Source organism: Podarcis liolepis (genome assembly GCF_965112155.1).
Source record: "Podarcis liolepis genome assembly, chromosome: 15".
Taxonomy (NCBI): domain Eukaryota; kingdom Metazoa; phylum Chordata; class Lepidosauria; order Squamata; family Lacertidae; genus Podarcis; species Podarcis liolepis.
Window position 1 is genome coordinate 18,425,179 of NC_139566.1, and position 18,008 is coordinate 18,443,186.

At 46.9% G+C, this 18,008-nt stretch overlaps 1 protein-coding gene across 16 annotated transcripts in view; it reads right to left on the minus strand.

The window, feature by feature from the left end:
* Positions 1 to 18,008, minus strand: part of PC (pyruvate carboxylase) — a 259,664-nt gene that overhangs the window by 144,257 nt on the left and 97,399 nt on the right. The gene's annotated exons all lie outside the window — the stretch shown is intronic.

Below are 18,008 nucleotides of genomic sequence, written 5' to 3' on the forward strand. Positions count from 1 at the left end.
CATGTGGAGGAGCGGAGACACGAACCCGGTTTCCCAGATTACGTGACTACCGCTCTTAACCACTACACCACACTGGCCATTGGGGATCCCTTTCAAATCAACAAAATGTTATGTAATCTCATCTTCTGGGGAGAGATGGGGTGGTTCTTGTTTTCCTGCTATTTGATGATTTGTAAACTGTGTGTTTGAAAGCTAGTTGGAAGAAGATGCCGACCCAGCGTGCAATACCTATAAACACAGTGAATGAAGGGATCATTAGGAAGCAGATCAGAATTAAAAACTGCCAAGATAATAATGCCATTACAGTGATACCTCGGGTTACAGACACTTCAGGTTACAGACGCTTCAGGTTACAGACTCCACTAACCCAGAAATATTACCTCGGGTTAAGAACTTTGCTTCAGGATGAGAACCGAAATTGTGCTCCGGCATCGCAGTGGCAGCGGGAGGCCCCATTAGCTAAAGTGGCTCCTCAGGTTAAGAACAGTTTCAGGTTAAGAACGGACCTCCTGAACGAATTAAGTTCTTAACCCAAGGTACCACTGTACACAACTCTATAGTGTGAATGCACTTTGAATCCTGGGCACAGTTCTGGTCACACCTCAAAATGGATATTGTGGAGATTCTGAAAAAGGCTGACCAAAATGGTCCGAGGAGATGGAGCAGGAAAGGTTGCAACACGTGGGGCTATTTTAGTCTAGAATAAAGATGTGAAATATAGGGTATGAGTGTGAGAAAGATAACTGTATAAAATTATGCATGGTATGCAGAGAGAGAAGGATAGATTTTCCTGCCTCTGACGTAATACTAGTCCCATCTGAACTTTGGAAGGTTTAGGACTGACAAAAGAAAGGACTTCTTCATCTAGCACAAATTCTGCGACTTGCGCCTGCATGAGGCAGTGATGGCCATAAACTTGGACAGCTTCAAAAACAGGGGGTAACAAAAATACATGGAGGATAAGGCTATATCAGGTCAGAAGCAGGATGCCTCAGAAATCTGTTTGCTGGGATGCACGAGCTGGGAAAGTGCTGGTGGGCTTCTGTCCTACACAGAGGCATCAGGCTAGCCACTGTGAGAACAGGATGATGGCTGATGGGAGTTGTAGTCCAAAACACCTCTGAAAGGCACCAAGTTGGCAAAGGCTGTTTCAGTCCCCCCCCCCAAACACACAGTTTACAAATCATCAAATAGCAGGAAAACAAGAACCACCCCATCTCTCCCCAGAAGATGAGATTACATAACATTTTGTTGATTTGAAAGGGATCCCCAATGGCCATCCAATCCAACCCTCTGCAATGCAGGAATCACAGCTCCAGCATCCCTGACAGACAGCTATGCAACTTCTCTTTAAAAAACTTCCAGTGAAGGAGAGCCCAACAGCTTCCAAGGGAGTCCGTTCCACCATGCAACAGTGATTACTGTCGGAAAGGTCTTCCTAGCACCACAGCAGTAGCCAAAAGTCAGGAACGGAAATACTCCTGCATCCCTTCCCACATTCCATCACTACCGTTGTGGACAATCTGAGAAAGAAACTATTTGCAGCCACACTGTGATTCTTTGCACCCCAGACAACCCCCCCCCAAAAAAAACCCTGCAGTGGAGCTGTGAAGCAGAAGCAGCAGCAGCCCAGGGGTGCAATGTGCCATGCCTGCCATGGAAGCCAGGAGCTCTCAGCTAGGGGATACAGAGGATTATACAGGGAGAAAAAATAACTTAATACCACTCCATAAATCCCTGGTGTGCCCACGCACCCAAAGCTGTTTGCAGTTTTTATTAGCTTCCAAAACTAAGGAGAAGGGCAACTAAACTATTCTTCCTAATGCACTGAAACCTGAGAAGTTCAAGATGACTCAACTTGGGAAACGAGGGAGAGCAGCAGGGAGGATGAGGCAGGATGAGAAGCAGTAGAAGAGGCACTAGAGAGAAATCCCAGCCTAGCAGATAGAGATGTGGGTTCGAACCTTGCTCAGCCCTGAAGATCATGAGCCGATTTTGATCCAGCCACACTTTCTCAGCCTAATCTATTCAACAGGGTTATTGCAAGGCTGAAATGGGTGGAAGGAACCAAGTACACCCACATACACACTCAGGGTGAGTGTCAAAGGTCACCACGGAGTCCCCTGGGTCTGCAGTAACAAGGAGATAGAAAAATGGGAAAGGGAGGTAAACTCCACCTCCTCCATGACGTGCGTAATTTTATAGACATATCTTGCCCAAGGTGTATACAGAAACGTTTATCTCCCTCTCTCATAACGCTAGAACTCTTGCACATCCAACAATGCAGAATATTGGAAGGTTCAGGACAGATACAAGGAAGGATTATTCAATGCGGTACATAGTTCAACTACGGAACTCGCTCCAGCAGGAGCCAGCGAGGGCCACCAACTGGGATGGTTTTAAAAGAGGGCTGGACAAATTGATGGCAGAGAAGCTATCAACAGCTATTACAATGGCCAGTAATGCTTCTGAGTGCCAGTTGCTGGAAACCACAGGAGGGGAGAGTTGCAGTTGTGCTCAAATTCTGCTTGTGAGTTTCCCACAGGCATCTGCTTGGCCACTGGCCTGATCCATCAGGCTCTCTTTATGTTCTTAAGGAGGGGGTCTGGGGACGGGGCACAGCCTGGGAAGACTCCCAAGGGCCAGACAGAGAGGCGTGAGTGCCACAGTTGGCTCCAAGGTCTGAGATTCCCCATCCTTGACTTAAAGGGTGAAGTTGTTTTTCTGCCATCTAATGGAAAGCTTGGCTTGCTTGTCAGAGTTTGGCATTGGGGGACAACTTCTGAAAGATTGTGATGCCAGCATTCGGGAGTCTAACAACATCTTGAATCAGCCAGTCCAGAGTCAGAAATCCCCACTTTCGTGAGCTAAGGAGGCCACCAGAGATGCTTGCCACACGGAGAGCACCTCTCACAGGGATACATCATGTGCAATCAAAGAGATTGGAGGTGACACTGGTCAAACAAAGAACAGCAGCAGCACCCCCAGACCATACTCTGAAGCATGAAAATCGCAAATGGTGAGAGAATAGCTATGCATATGTGCAAGAACAGCTGCCAAGGAGAACAGATTTCCTGCTGCACTTGCTCTGGGTGTACCCAAAATCCTTGCCTTCCATCAAGAGTCAGTGCAGGAGCATCAAACTGAGCAATGAATATTCTCAGCGCAAGGGCCTCCACTGCTCCTAAAAATTCCTGGAGTATGGGAGGCTTATTTTATAGCCTCTGGCTTCTGTTAGGCTGTGGAAGCTGGGATACTGCAGGGGGGACGTCCTCTGAGCCAGAGAATGGTGGCCTAAGAATATAAGAACACAAGAAGAGCTTGCTGGATCAGACCAGTGGCCCATCTAGTCCAGCATCCTGTTCTCACAGTGGCCAACCAGGTGCCTGGTCCTCAAACTGAATAAGTTACCAGAGACTCCCTACTAGAGGAGAGGCTGGACCTGGTGTTAGAAACTGGGACAGAAAAGCTAGGAGCCAAATGGCTTCTAGGACCTGGGTTGTAGGCGCCAAAACAGAATGTCTAGTCACTACTGGGGTGGGGGTGTCAGCAACACTTTTTATTTATTATTTTGATAAGCATGAACTAATACGAAATTCATATAAGTGGCAAATTGTTAATATCACATTTTTAGAAGAAATTGTTATTACAGGTTTAATTTGGTGTTTACAATAAAAATATTGGTACCGTACTTCAGTTATCAAAACACTCTGCTCTTTATTGTTAAACTCCTTAATGTACTGTCTATCCTTAAGATATACTTCGAGGCTTCAAAGCACATACATTTCAGTAATCCTTGAGTGTCAGCCAGGTGCAAAAAATGGCACCCAGACTTTTTTGAGGTGCTCGCAAATGGAGAATTTTTAGGTGAAAAATGTCCCTGGCACCCTGCTAATTTCAAACCCTGGCTGGACCACACCCTTAGCTACACACTGCAAGGTCCCTGGTTTGCGTGACAGTCCCCAGTGTGAGTCCTTGTGCGTAACACCCAGGTATTGCAGTGGCCCTGCCCACTGCGGTTGGCGACTGACTCCCTGTAACAGGACAGGGCTGCAGGAAGCATATTCAAGTTTCAACGCACACTTAACAGCACAAAGGAACACAGGAAACTGCCTGATGAGTGGTGCATCTACTTCAGTATTGCCTACACTGATTGGCAGCAGCTTCTCAATGGCTTCAGACAGGGGTCTTTGCCAGTCCTACTTGGCCTGAGATTGGACTTGGAAGGTTTTGTGTGCAAGTCAGATGCCTTAGCACTGAGCTACTGCCCTTACTCTGCATATGTGCTACTCAAACTGTATGTGCACTATATAAACTAATCCAGAAACTAAAATATGCTTGGTGCAGTTCTCCCTAGTCTAAGGAATAAGGAAGGCAGAATGCCTGAAAGCTTAGAGACAGGTGTCTATTTAAAAAAAACAAAACAGATTGTTCCATTAGCAGGAAGGGTCAAATATGTATCCGAAAGGACATTGCATTCATCTCAATGTGCTCAATATTCAACACACAGCCTCCAGTTTTGTGGGAATATGAATCTGGATTGGCATCAATTGTCTGACTCATACTTTGAGTTCTGAATAACTGATTCTGGCCTGATATGGCCTATGACAGCTGAGCCCTCTCCAAAAATTATAGCATTACTGTATTCCCTCTGAACGAACACACGTTGAACGGGTAATAAAGTACAACCTTTCCACAGAGTTTTAAGGGCAGCTGACCTCCGACCTCCATTAAAACAAAGAGCTCCTTCCAATATGGTCCACCTCAGAGGATGCTTCCAGGATAATATCAACTGCCCGGGTCTGATAAACCAGACTGCATTGTCTGGTGAGATCTGCTTGTTTCTTTTTCTCCAAATAGCTCAAGGTCATTCCACCTCCTCATTGAACAACCATGTGAGGTAGGTTAGGCTGAGAGGCAGCGACTGGCCCAAGGTCACCCATTGAGCTTCATGCCCGAGTCAAGATTTGAACCCTGGTCTCCCAGAGCCTAGTTCAATGCTCTAGCTACTATACCACATTGCGTATTGGGCTGTTTGGTGATGGTGGGTGTTTCTGCTTTGGAAAGAGGGTGATGCTTGCTTTTTTTGGTCTGTGTTTTGTTTTGTGGGAAGGAAGTGTGAGTGTTTCCTTCCTAATTGGGGTGGGGTGGGGTTCTGAGCATCACCAGCTTTCTTCTGTGAAATGGGTGTTTTGCAGTGCCCATGGTGGTTGCTTAGATTTCAAAATGAGCCCCCCACATATACACACATTTGGGGACTCCCCAATTTTCTTTAAAACAAGTGCTAATTGGCCATCCCAGTCTTTAAAAAAATGGTCACTACTGGAAAGTCATATTTCCTTTTTTTACAAAAACCTGCCTCTCCATCCAGTTGTGGTCAAAGGCAGCTAATCACAATGCAGCGGCGTAGAATAAGACACGACAAATCGGCTATAAATTCCAAAGTAAGAAGCAAACTAATCACAGAGGAACAGGAAAGCATAAAGGCCAGTTGTGTCATGAACAGGGATCAATACGATGAAGGGCGGAAATAGCCCAATCTCCAGCTGTTCTGTTGGCATTTAGGGCTGCTGTGGGTTGTGCTGACATCAAACTCCTGATCAAAACCTCCCCCCCCCCCAAACCTGTGTGTCTCCCTCTTTTTGTTTCATTTCCCTTGGAGCCTATAGCTGAACCCCAACCTGAACAATCACTTCCTGGGAGCTCTCATGTCAAATCCAAGCAGGTCTGAAAAGCCTCCTGCTAAGAAGGCAAACAAGACATTTCCCAACCTCGTAGAACAGAACTGCAGTCTCTGCCTGACCGGGCCAGTTAATAATTATTATCATTATTTTTGCTACTATCTTTTTATGTATAAAAATATTTTATGCCACTGTGTCACAAAAAAATATATCATAGCTGTTAAAAGCCTTAAAACCATAATACCATATTAAAAAGGTTAAAACAAGCCTTAATTACCACCGTGGAAGTATTCTGAACTGCCTTGCACAGGCCTGGTGAAATAGAAAAGTTTTTAGCCGGCATTTAAAAGTTGACACAGAAGGTGCCTGCAGAATCTCTAGTGGCAGGGAGTTCCACTGGACTGGGCCAGTGATACTGAAGACTCAGCTTCTCGTTGTCAAATGAGCCTCGCCAACTCATTTTAATACACCACCTGTCCTCCAAGGATCTCAGTGTGCCATATGTGATTCCCTGCTCCCCAGTTTATACTCACAAGAACCCCGAGAGAGAGGTTAGACTGAGAGACGGGGACTGGCCAAGCCCATCTATGAGGGGGGATTGGTGCCAGGCCCCTGCTTCAGGATCCGTGCCAGTCTAAGGAGGACTCTGATTCTGATTATGTGCCAGCCACCCCACTCAAGAGGGGAAGTCCTCAGCACCTTCTTCTACGTTGTCCAAGCCTGAAGACATGGCTACTGGAAGGTCAAGTCCTGCTGGCATTTTAAGGCTTCAGAAGACTATGCCTTTGCTGGGACAACAACTTCCCAAAGTCATATGGCCTGGTCTGCCCTGCAAGAGAACGTAAGAGCCCTGCTTGATCAGGCCTATGGCTCATCAAGTCCAGCATCATGTTCTCATGGCAGCTAACCAGATGCCTCTTTGGGAAACCTGCAAGCCTTGACCACTCTCACCTCCAGCAACTGGTAATCAGAAGCATTTCTGCCTGACCATGGAGGCAGAACACAGCCCTGGTGGCTAGTACCCATTGATAGCCCTCTCCTCCATGAATCTGTCTAATCCTCTTTCAGAGCCATCCAAGTTGGTGGCCATTCCTGCCTCCTGTGGCAGGGAGTTCCATAGTCTATTTGCTGCATAAAGAAGTTCTCTCCTTTCTCTGTCATGAATCTTCTGACGTTCAACTTCATTGGATGTCCGCAAGTTCCGGTGTTATGAGAGAAGGGGAATACTCCTCTTTATCCACTCACTCTATGCCATGCATAATTGTATAAAACTTCTATCATCATGCCTCTTACTCGCCTTTTCTCTAAACTAAATAAAGTCCCAAATGCTGTGACCTTTCCCCATAGGGGAGCCACTCCATCCCTCAATTGTTTTGGTTGCCCTTTCCCAACTCCGCAATATCCTTTTGGACCAGAACTGTACACAGATTCAAAACGTGGCTGTAGTATAGATTTGTATGCTGGCATTCCCTGACATGCTTGCCCTTCCCCAAGCCTTAACAGAAGATAATCTGAACCTGGGTCTCTCTCAGTCTTATTGCAACCACTGTATCCCACTATCTTGCGCTTCCCATCACCTTGGCAGGAAGTGCAGAAGATTGAGCAAACCTTCATTGTTTAGGAGAGAGATTAGCTAGAAGCTCCCTCCTTTCCATTATTCCCATCCTATCTTTCCTTCCTTTTCTCCCTTCCAGCCGCTGTCGGAGAATTAGAAAGAGCAGATGGAGTCATTCCAAGTGCACAGCTGGAGGAAAAGGGGAAACAGAGGGGTAATGAAAATCCGACAAGACGTGTTCATACTTGCAAGAAGGCGGAAGCGCAGGAGGGCAACTAGGGGTGAGGTGAGGAGCAAGGTCTCTCTTCTCGCCAGCAGAAGGCAGGAGGGGGCAGAGGGTTCACACGAACATCTCGCCTCCACACCAGGGCAATGAAGCCTGAGCCTGCCTGGTGAGGGGCAGCAAAGGATGCTTGCACTGGCACAAAGACGAGCAACCTCAGAAAAGTGGCATTCACACCCATGCGCACCAAAGGGGTGGGGGAGGAATCAGTTTGGTCTGCTTTTCAGAGGACCAACTCCATCTGTCGCTCCTGAGCTTGCTCCAGGATCCAAAGGCAGCTCCCAGTCACATGACGCGCTTCCTCTGGATTTCACAATGCGAGAAAGCGAGCGCCAAATATATGCATTTTGTACAAGATGCATAAAAAGGTGCATTTTTTTGGACAAGAAGAACGAAAAAGCTTGCTGTTTCACATTTAGAAAGGGTTATGTAATGTTAAAAAAAAAGAATATGTACAGTTTAAATGTAGATTTTCTGTGTGCTCTTTCAGAAAAGCTGCACAGAACAGAGCAGAACGGATTTATGGCTGAAGACTAGCAAGACTGTGAAATGGGATGGAATTCATTACTCAGCCCATCCCTACCTTCAGCGCTGCATTTCTGCTGCGATTCTGCAGAAGTGCAGAGGACAACAAAACGTGACTGTAGGCAAGCTTTCGCTGCTGTTCTTTTAAATAGCAAGTTTCCAGCCCTTCATTGCTGGCGAAAACATGCTTTAAGCCTGCTGACATCCCAGCAGCCAGAGGGGAGTCAGAGTGCAAAGGTGCATCAGTGCCTTGTGTGGCTCCTTGGCCCTCCCTATGCCTATTTCCCAGAATTATGCAACAATAGAAGTGTGTAAAATGAGAGCACATCATGCAAATCTATTCATTTTGCATAATTTAAACCTGTTGTGGGATTCCATATTCTTTGGTGGAGAATCCATTTTTAAATTATAATTATTATTATTATTATTACATATATATCCCAACTTTCCTCCAAGTTGCTGTAGGTGGCAAACATTTCCACCGACTGGCCCAAGGTCACCCAGTGAGTTGAGTGGGGATTCAAACCCTGGTCTCCCAGGTCCTAGCACTCTAACTGCTACACCACACTGACTTGCCTGGATAAATCTTTTAAGCCGTTGTTCTTATCACATCCGTCCCTTTAGTGTAGTCTGCCTATGGTACTTAGATGTTACTTGGTTGCTTCCCTGGTGCCTTTCTCTATATTTTGCCCCTCCCCCCCAGCTCTCAAGCTGGGGTGGTGGTTAAAAAAGCATTTCCATGATTTTTGAAAACTTGAACCTTGAAAGCTAACAGAGTGCTTGTGCTATACACAATCCATGCAAATGTGTTCCATTTCTATAATTCATTCTGCACAGACTTTCCAAGAAGGGCCTTAATGCAGATTTTGGATCTATTCATTTGTTTATGACATTTTCACCCATCTTTTCCTCCAGTAGAGCAGAGCAAACCATGTGTTCATTCTCTGCCCCTGCCACTATGCTCCTGCAGTCTGTCCCCTCCCACCTGTGATCCTTACAACAACCCTCTAGGGTAGGATGGCTGAGGTAGAAAGAGAAGGAATGACTAGCCCAATTCACCCAGTGAGCATCAGGTTGATCTCTGCTTTAACCAGTACATGACACTGCAAGGACAGCCCTGCGGATGTTTTTGGACTACAGCTCCCATTATCATCTTGGGCCATGGCATGGAGAGAGCTGACAGAGAAAAGTTGTTGTCCCTCACATGTTAACACTAGAACTTGTGGACATTCAACAAAGCTGAATGTTGGAAGATTCAGGACAGATAAAAGAAAGTGCTTAACGCAGTGTGGTTTACACTATGGAACTCCTGCCTGCAGGAGACAGTGATGGCCACCAACCTAGATTGTTTGAAAAGAAGATTAATTTGTGGAGAAGGCTAGCAAGGGCTGCTAGCTCTGCCTCCACATTCGGAGGCAGCAGTGCTTCTGAATACCAGTTGCAAGAAGTCACAGGAGAGGAGAGGGCTCTTGCGCTCAAATCCCCCTGGGATTTCAGGCTTCCCCCTGGGACATCTTGTTGGCTGCTGCAAGACAGGATGCTGCACTAGGAGGTTGACTGGCCTGATTCAGCAGGTTCTTATGTCCTTCTGCAGGGACACAGGAGCAGACCCAGGAGACACTACCCAGACAGCCCCACCTGAAAGAGAGATCGCACATGCTCCTCAGTGTGTAGAACAGTTCCACAAGCAGCTGTGCCACGCAAGGTGCCCGCCGGAGGACGATGTGCCAGGTGGGCCACATTTCTCTCTTCCATGCAAGAGCCCAGCCTCTCATCGCCATAAAGCCCTATCTCTCCATCTGGGTCCTGCATTCCTCATCTCATTCCGTGATCCCTCCCAACAGTCTCTTTCTCTCGGCTCGCAAATCGTATTCGAGGAGTGAAATATTAAAGTGGCCCTCGCAATGAGCTGGCAGAGCTATTTATATGCAGCGCCGCTCCTGCGCAGGGACTGCCGGCTCCGAACTTCAAAGGCCATTAGCAACACGCCTGCCGAACTCCTGTTAACCGCTCATAAACCTCGCGCGGAGGACGGCAGCCGCCTCAGCCAGCGAGGCAGCGCACTCTCTTGCGCCGGGGGCCGTGACCCTCCCTCTTGACTCTTACTGTGCGGGAAATTAAGAGACACGATTTCTCATTACATTACTCATTACTCCCAAAATTGCTAACGTGGAGTCTCAACCCTCAAAAGGCCATTTGCACGCCATTTCCTGGGGCGGGAGAGAGAACAGCCTGGGAATGGGAGTGGCAGGAAGGAAACGGAGCAGCTCCTTTAAAAAAGTCTGCTGTGACAAGGGGCGCCAGGACCCCACATGCCGTATACTCCATTCAAGATAGCTCCAATGCCTTAATTAATCACTCCATGTGCCCCGTGAAGTCTGGATGTGCCAGCTGGCTGCCCATATTATAAGAACATCAGACAAGCCCCCTGGATCTGGCCAATGGCCCATCTCGTCCAGCATCCTGTTTTTAGAGTACAAGAGCCCTCTCCCCTTCTGTGGCTTCTAAAGATAAAGGTAAAGGACCCCTGACTGTTAAGTCCAGTCACAGATGACTCTGGGATTGGGGTGCTCATTTCACTTTACAGGCCGAGAGAGCCGGCGTTTGTCCGCAGACAGTTTTTCCGGGTCACGTGGCTAGCATGACTAAGCCGCTTCTGGTGAAACCAGAGCAGTGCACGGGAACGCCGTTTACCTTCCCGCCGTTTACCTTCCCGCCGGAGCAGTACCTATTTATCTACTTGCACTTTTTGGCGTGCTTTCGAACTACTAGGTTGGCAGGAGCTGGGACCGAGCAATGGGAGCTCACCCCGTCGTGGGGATTCGAACCGCCAACCTTCTGATTGGCAAGCCCAAGAGGCTCAGTGGTTTAGACCACAGCGCCACCCGCGTCCTTGTGCGCCACCTGCGTCCTTGTATGGCTTCTAGCAACTGGCATTCAGAAGCATTAATGCCTCTGAACATGGAGAAGGAGTATAGCTATAGTAGCTAGTAGCCACTGGGAGCCTTCTCCTCCATGAATATACCCAATCCTCTTTTCCAAGTTATCTAGGTTGGTGGCCATCACTGCCTCCTGCGGGAGTGAGTTCCAAAGGCTAATGGCCTTTGAAGTTCGGAGCTGGCTGTCCCCATGCAGGAGCAGTGCTGCATATAAATAGCTCTGTCAGCTCATTGCGAGGGCCACTTAACTATGTGCTGTGTGAAGTCCTTTCTTTTATCTGCCCTGAATCTTCCAACATGCAGCCTCAGTGGATGTCCACGAGTTCTAGTGTGATGAGAGGGAGAGAAAGACCTTTCTCTATCTATTTTCTCCATGCCATGCATAATTTTATAAACCTCTATCATATCGCCTGTTATTTGCCTTTCTCTAAACTTAAAAGTCCCAGTTGCTGCACCCTCTATTGTAAGAACACCAGGGGAGCCTTGGCCAGGTAAAGGCCCATCTAATCCAGTACCCTGTTCTCCCTGTGGCCAACCAGAAGCCCCAATGGGAAGCCCCAAAGCAGGTCCTGAGAGCAACAGCAGCCCTCTCCCAGCTTCTGGCTCCCAGCAGTTGGCAAATTTTGTGAAATAAATGAAGAATTGCAAGCACGCGCTCTGTCAGGACGGGTGTCTCTGTTCCTATCTGCAAATGAGGCACCTGGTTCAAGGCAACAAGACTGCACCCTCCTGTTCAGGCTCCTGTTCAGTCACTGCCATGTCCAGTTCTACCATTGACACACACACACACACACACACACACACACACACACCTTGGCTACTCCAAGCTATCCACAGAGGCTCCCTGCTCCACAGTAAGGTCCCTGCTCCCCCTTCCAAAGCAACTGAAGTCAGTGCAGAAAGGGGAGCTCCCCCCATCCCCCAGTCCCAGTTCTCACCAATTCAGCCCCCTCCTTTGTGCCTTCCTCCTCTTCCTCCTCCTGCATCAGAGCCTGCCAAGCCAAGCGCAAACTCAACAGCTCTGCACAGCTCGTGACAAAGCCAACCGTGACATTTAATGCATATTTTGCATTTAGCATGCACAATTGTTATTCTTGTTGTTTTAAAAATTAAGTAGCGCCTGCTGGGTGAGCAAATTTAACTATTGGGATTGCAGTAGGTGGAAAGAAAGCAGTTAAGACTTGGCTGCCCTGCTGTAGTCCTAATGAAAATCCTTCCTCTTAAGAGGAGAAGGTGGGAATACACACAACTCTCTTCAGTGCAAACAGTAGCTTCAGGGGAGCTATTTTGGTCTGGACTACAGCATGGGAGGAAGGGGTTAATAGTCCCCTCAAAATGCTTGCTGCAATCCTTGTAGTTTTAAAGTTCTACCACCATCCAACAACTGATAGGCCCATTTTTATTTTTTATTCCACTTGATTTTTCATAGTTTTTAAATTTCCTCTGCTCTTCTTAGCTTGAGCATTCTGTTTTCACACTGTCATTGCAATTTAATTTTGCTACTGAGCAAAATTAAAATGTTTCATTTTACCTTTGTTGTTACATCTTGTGTGTCCTGTTTTAATTCTGTAGTTGCATTTTCATTTTGTCATTGTGCACACATATGTTTATTTTCCTCTGTGAACCTTTGTTCACAGATGGGGAAGAAATTCCCCAACAATACCACCACCTGGGCCGAAGGAGGTAAAACAAGGAGGAAACTGACAGAACACAAACAAAATCTCACAGCAAATAATTAAGAATTAATCAACATATATTTTGCCGCTAATCATGCCAGTGTGAATGGGGGCTTTTTGTTTGCATTTTGTTTCCACTTCCCGCAGCACCACCATCTAATTTAAAACAAGACAGCCCATGTTTCTTAGGTGCCCCCAAAACAGAGCGCCACCAGCACCACCACAACCCATTGATTTATGACTTGCCCTTCACCATAAGGTCCCAGGGCAGGCCACAGCAATATAAAAATACAATATTAAAAACAGTTTGAAACAAATTAGAATAGGGTGGGTCCTCTCCCTCCCTCTCCCATTTCTCTCGTGTCAAAGTCCTGGGTAAAGAGGTGGGTCTTCAGCCTATGACGGAAACTATATAACAAAGGTGTTGGGCATATCATTAGAACAAGCCACTCTCCAATACAGTTCTGTGGATGCTGGATGTTCACAGGAGAAGCTGGCTGTGCTGAGTCACAAGCAAAGAGGATACAGGACCTCGGACAGCTCCAAGGGATCCTGCTATGGCCTCAACATAAGAACACTCATAAGTTTTGAGTATATGAGTAAACACTGGTCTAAGGAAAGCATGTTGGTATGTTTAGATTAAGTTTGTAAAGTAGACCTAGGAAAAACTAATACATTCAGAACATTAAAGACGAGATGTATAAGATGCAATGTAAATAAGAATTTAAAGTTTAAGGGATGATGAGCATTGGAGGAGGGAAGCCACACGGGGTACTAATATTATTATTCTTTCTTGTATGTATTTTTGTTGGGGAGGAACAATTATTGTTTGTTTGTCTGCCTATGGAAAAAAATGAACACTCATAAACCGCCTACTCTCAGCAGCCAGGAACATCATAACTAGACACTGGAGGGACCTGTCAGGAGTGAACACGGACCATTGGTAGCAAACCATATGGGAAACAGCCCTACTAGAACAGCTAACCAACAATCTGAAACTAGCAAGGGGACAAACAAATGAGGACACCTTGATCCCAGTGTGGCGCCCCTTCATTACATACACAGCCCAATGAGACAAAAACAAAAAAACATACAGCATACAAATTGATATGGCTAACTTGACCTAACAACACCCCCCCACACACAAACAAAATTCACTGCAGCCAACTGAAGTTAGTCAATCAGGCACTGCCCCCCCAACCTCTCTCACCACCAGTGAAAACTAATACAGTGGTACCTCAGGTTAAGAACTTAATTCGTTCTGGAGGTCTGCTCTTAACCTGAAACTGTTCTTAACCTGAAGCACCACTTTAGCTAATGGGGCCCCCTGCTGCTGCCATGTCACCGGAGCACAATTTCTGTTCTCACCCTGAAGCAAAGTTCTTAACCCGAGGTAATATTTCTGGGTTAGCGGAGTTTGTAACCTGAAGCGTATGTAACCCGAGGTACCAATGTAAATGAATAGGAAGAGAACCTAGTCATGTGCTGCTGACACAAAACCCTTGCACATACACTATGTAAAAGAATGAAAATTTACTACCCCACTTCTCACTCCCTCACTTCTTCCCCAACCTTATATTGTCTATAATATTAGTGTCTCACATCGGATACAACAGATCTATAGAAAAGATTCTATGAATGGTAAACAGAGACACTGTATGTACTTTTGTAATTCAAGAAAATCTTTAATAAAAACATTTTTTTTAAAAAGACTAGCACTGCTGGATCCATTTCACCTTGATCTTAGAAACACCCCTCCCATGTTGTTGCTTACAGTCCCTCTCCTGCAGCTGATTCTTGCAGGGTACCCAAGGGCAGGGTTGGGGTAGCTGGAAACACCCTTCCTGCAATCTTGGGAGTCCAGGGTGTGCATCAACCACTGGATTAACATCTTAGTTTGCTAGCCATGCACCTGCCGGCCAAGTGACCCATGCCTTGCTTATGCAGCATACTGATTTGAGCATTAATGGTTTTACTAGAAACCAAAATCCGAGTCAAAGTACTTTGTCCGGTGTAGGCCTGTATTCCTTTGCCCATGGAGGTCCCAGAATAAAGTCCTTGCCCGCCAATGAGGAAGTAGCCTGGACATCATCCTGGCCCTCAGACGCACACACTACAAGGTCCCTGGGTCGTGGTATCTCAGTCCCTCCCTGATCCATGCCAGGGTATACAGAGGAGAGACCTGCAGATGCTCGTTCCCAATGAATCCCCTCAGCAAATGAGGGCAGGCGGCATATAAGGAACCCAGCATATGTTTTGAACATCACAGTCGGTCCACAAAGGGAAAGCAATTTATCATTTCATAATTAAATCTTCTTGCCCATCCCCACCTGAGACTCTCACGCCAAGCTCTGCACAGGACCAGAATGCGAAACAGCACCTGCTCCACAGAACAAGCAAGAAAAGGCCTAAGTGACCATTGTCAGAGATTCTGCCCCTTCTGCTTGTAAGCACACCCAATTCACACCTAGCCCCACAATAGAGGCAACTGGATGTCCCTGCTCATTGGGAAAACCTCACAGGTGGGATTTGAAGGTTGGCTGCTTCACAGAAGGGCCTTGTGCAGCTGTGCACTCCTAGAGCTATAGAATGTGCAATCAAGCACAGGATTTAGCTCCTTGAGAAATTCAAGCTTTCGTTTTTAAGCTTCTAGTCCTCATTGCCAAAAAGATACCCTTGAAAGTGGGTGGGTTACGCCTGGTGCTATTTCTGGGGCTGGATGGGAATACGGTTTCCCAGTGACTGGGGGTGATGCTCCACTACTTTCCTCAGCTCTGTCCTATTTGACTTCCAAAACCAGGAATAATGCAAAGTGTTCAATTTGCACCATTTATACTGGCCACAGAAGCTGCCTTTTCTCAGCGCGGAATCTGGATTGCTGAGATGCAGAATCAGAGATCATAGAGTTGGAAGGAGACCCTGAGGATCATCTGGTCCAACCTGAATACGAAGCTGTCCCATACGGGGATTGAACCTGCAACTTTGGCATTATCAGCACCACACTCTAACCAACTGAGCTATCCGTAGGATAAGAACTCCAGCAAAGAGAAGATGCTGCCCTATTCCTATTCTTGCCATAATAATAATGTAAAAATGCAATTATTTATTTTATAAAATGCATTTGCCTCAACACCAAGGTATTTGGATATACAGAACAATAGGTATACATAACACATCTAACTGGCATGCACAGTCAAAGGACTGCTCCTGGCCCCGCCCAAGGTTCCCTGCTGCCAGCAACAACTAGCATAGATGAATCAAGTCTTATATCTATTAGGCACGATAGTCCCAAGAGCCGACTTCAAAGACACCAAGTGAAACTAGAGTGCACTGATTCAGGGGGGTTGGGGGGGGGGGAGATGCATTAAACCAGCTGTGATGTTGTATTGTGTTTTTAGTATTTTTGTTGGGAGCCTCCCAGAGTGGCTGGGGCAACCCAGTCAGATGGGTGGCAAATAAATAAATATAATATAATATAAAATAATATAATATTCAGGAATTCCACTCAGTTGTAATATTGGCAAATGCTCTGCAAGGGTCCCACTTCTTGGGAGTGACTCCTTGAAAATCCAAAAAGCCTTAATGCTGGAGAGCGTCTGTTGGCTTTCGTTTTGGCAAGTACCCCAGATTGCATCCTATACTGGGGCCCATGTGGTATCCAAGTCACACCCCTAAAATTCAGTGAGAGGTTGTCTAAATTCTGTGTCAAGGAAAGTGTAATTCTGCAATCTCAATGGATTTTAGAAACATGCTTGATTTCTCAATTTGCCTAGCTTTTCAATCTTTCTCTACCTCGCTGCTGTGTACGATTTATCTGACTTTTAGTTGTCATGGAGAGCAGCAATGAACCCCTTCCGAACCTGCAAGGAAACCTGTGTCCAAGACATTTTGCTGCCTGAGGCGAACCAGAAAATGGCTCCTCCCACCACCATGTATCCTTCCTACAAAACAAACTATCAGGATTTTATGTCCCATGAACCCTCACTGACGCTGCTTGAGCCATAGGACTGGGTGGGGTGTGAGGGCAATGGTGGGGCCTGCACTCAGCCACCAAGCCATGCGCAAATCCAGAAGCCTCTGCTGTGCTTCCACATTGCCCATCTGGCTTCCTCTGGCCCTGGCAACAGCCAGCCAGAGCAAAGCACTATTTTGTGCCACCCAGAAACACTGCACAAGAATGCCATTTGCACAAGAGCATGGGAGGGAGAAGGAAGAACAGCCAAGTGTCTTACTGCACATGCTCGGTTTATTTGAAGTTCAGGAGAACACCCCTGCACTGGGAACAAGAGGTTGTAGGAAGCAGAGCTAGATCTACCACAAGGCAAAAGGAGCCAGGGAAATCAGGCGTGGGGTTGTTTAGCGACTGCTTTTGGAGTGCCAGATTGCCTCTCCAGCAAGATAAGCAAACTAGGACCCTGAGCCAAATCTGCCACCCCTCCCATTCTGCCGCTGAAGCACCTACCTCACCTTTTGTCTCATTGTAGAGCCATCCCTGTATGGGGGCCTCTTTAGATATCTGGCTCATTTGGATGAGCCAAATTGCCTGAGCCCTTGACCTCCAATCTTCTTCATCTCTGCATCCTGCCACCAGCAGGATGCTCTCCCTGTCTCTGGGAAGAGAGAATCCTTGGACCGTTTCGCAGCTCTCACGATCAAAGCTATCCAAATCCACCTGAATCAACCCAGGCGCTTCATCCCGCTAATAACCAGAGCCATATTTCACATTTGTTGTACGTGTCCGGCGTTGTCAAGAATCCGCTGCACCATTAACTCCGCTGGAAACAAACCGCTACTCAGGCCCCCTGGATTTCCCAATACGTGCCTAATTGATAATGACAGCAATAACGACCTAACATTTATTACCAAGCACGGCATGACAAGACTGTAAAAACATGCTAATATTTGCAGGGCCATCCAGGTTGGGCTGTAACTGTTTTGGCAGCCGACACTGGGGGAAAACTGCAGCGGCAACAAACACCCTCTCCCTCTGGCCCTCTCCCCCAGGCAAAGCGGCAAACTTGCAGCAATTTCTAAAGAGGGGGAAACCAATATGGAGGGATGGAGGATAATGCATAGTCAGCTCATACTACTTTGTGAAGGAGACTCAAGGCCACCATTCCCCAGCCTGGCGCCCTCCAGATATTTTGCAGTCCAATTCCCATCAGCCCCAGAATCAAATAACTGTGCTGGCTGGGGCTGGTGGGATTTGTAGTCTCAAATGGCTATGCTGGCCAATGAGATTTGGTGGTTCTCCAGATAACAAAGAGCCTTCTTTTTCTCTCCCCACTTTCAGCCCCACACCTCATCTCCTAATTCCAGTTCTTCCTGATTCCTTACTGGCACAGCCTT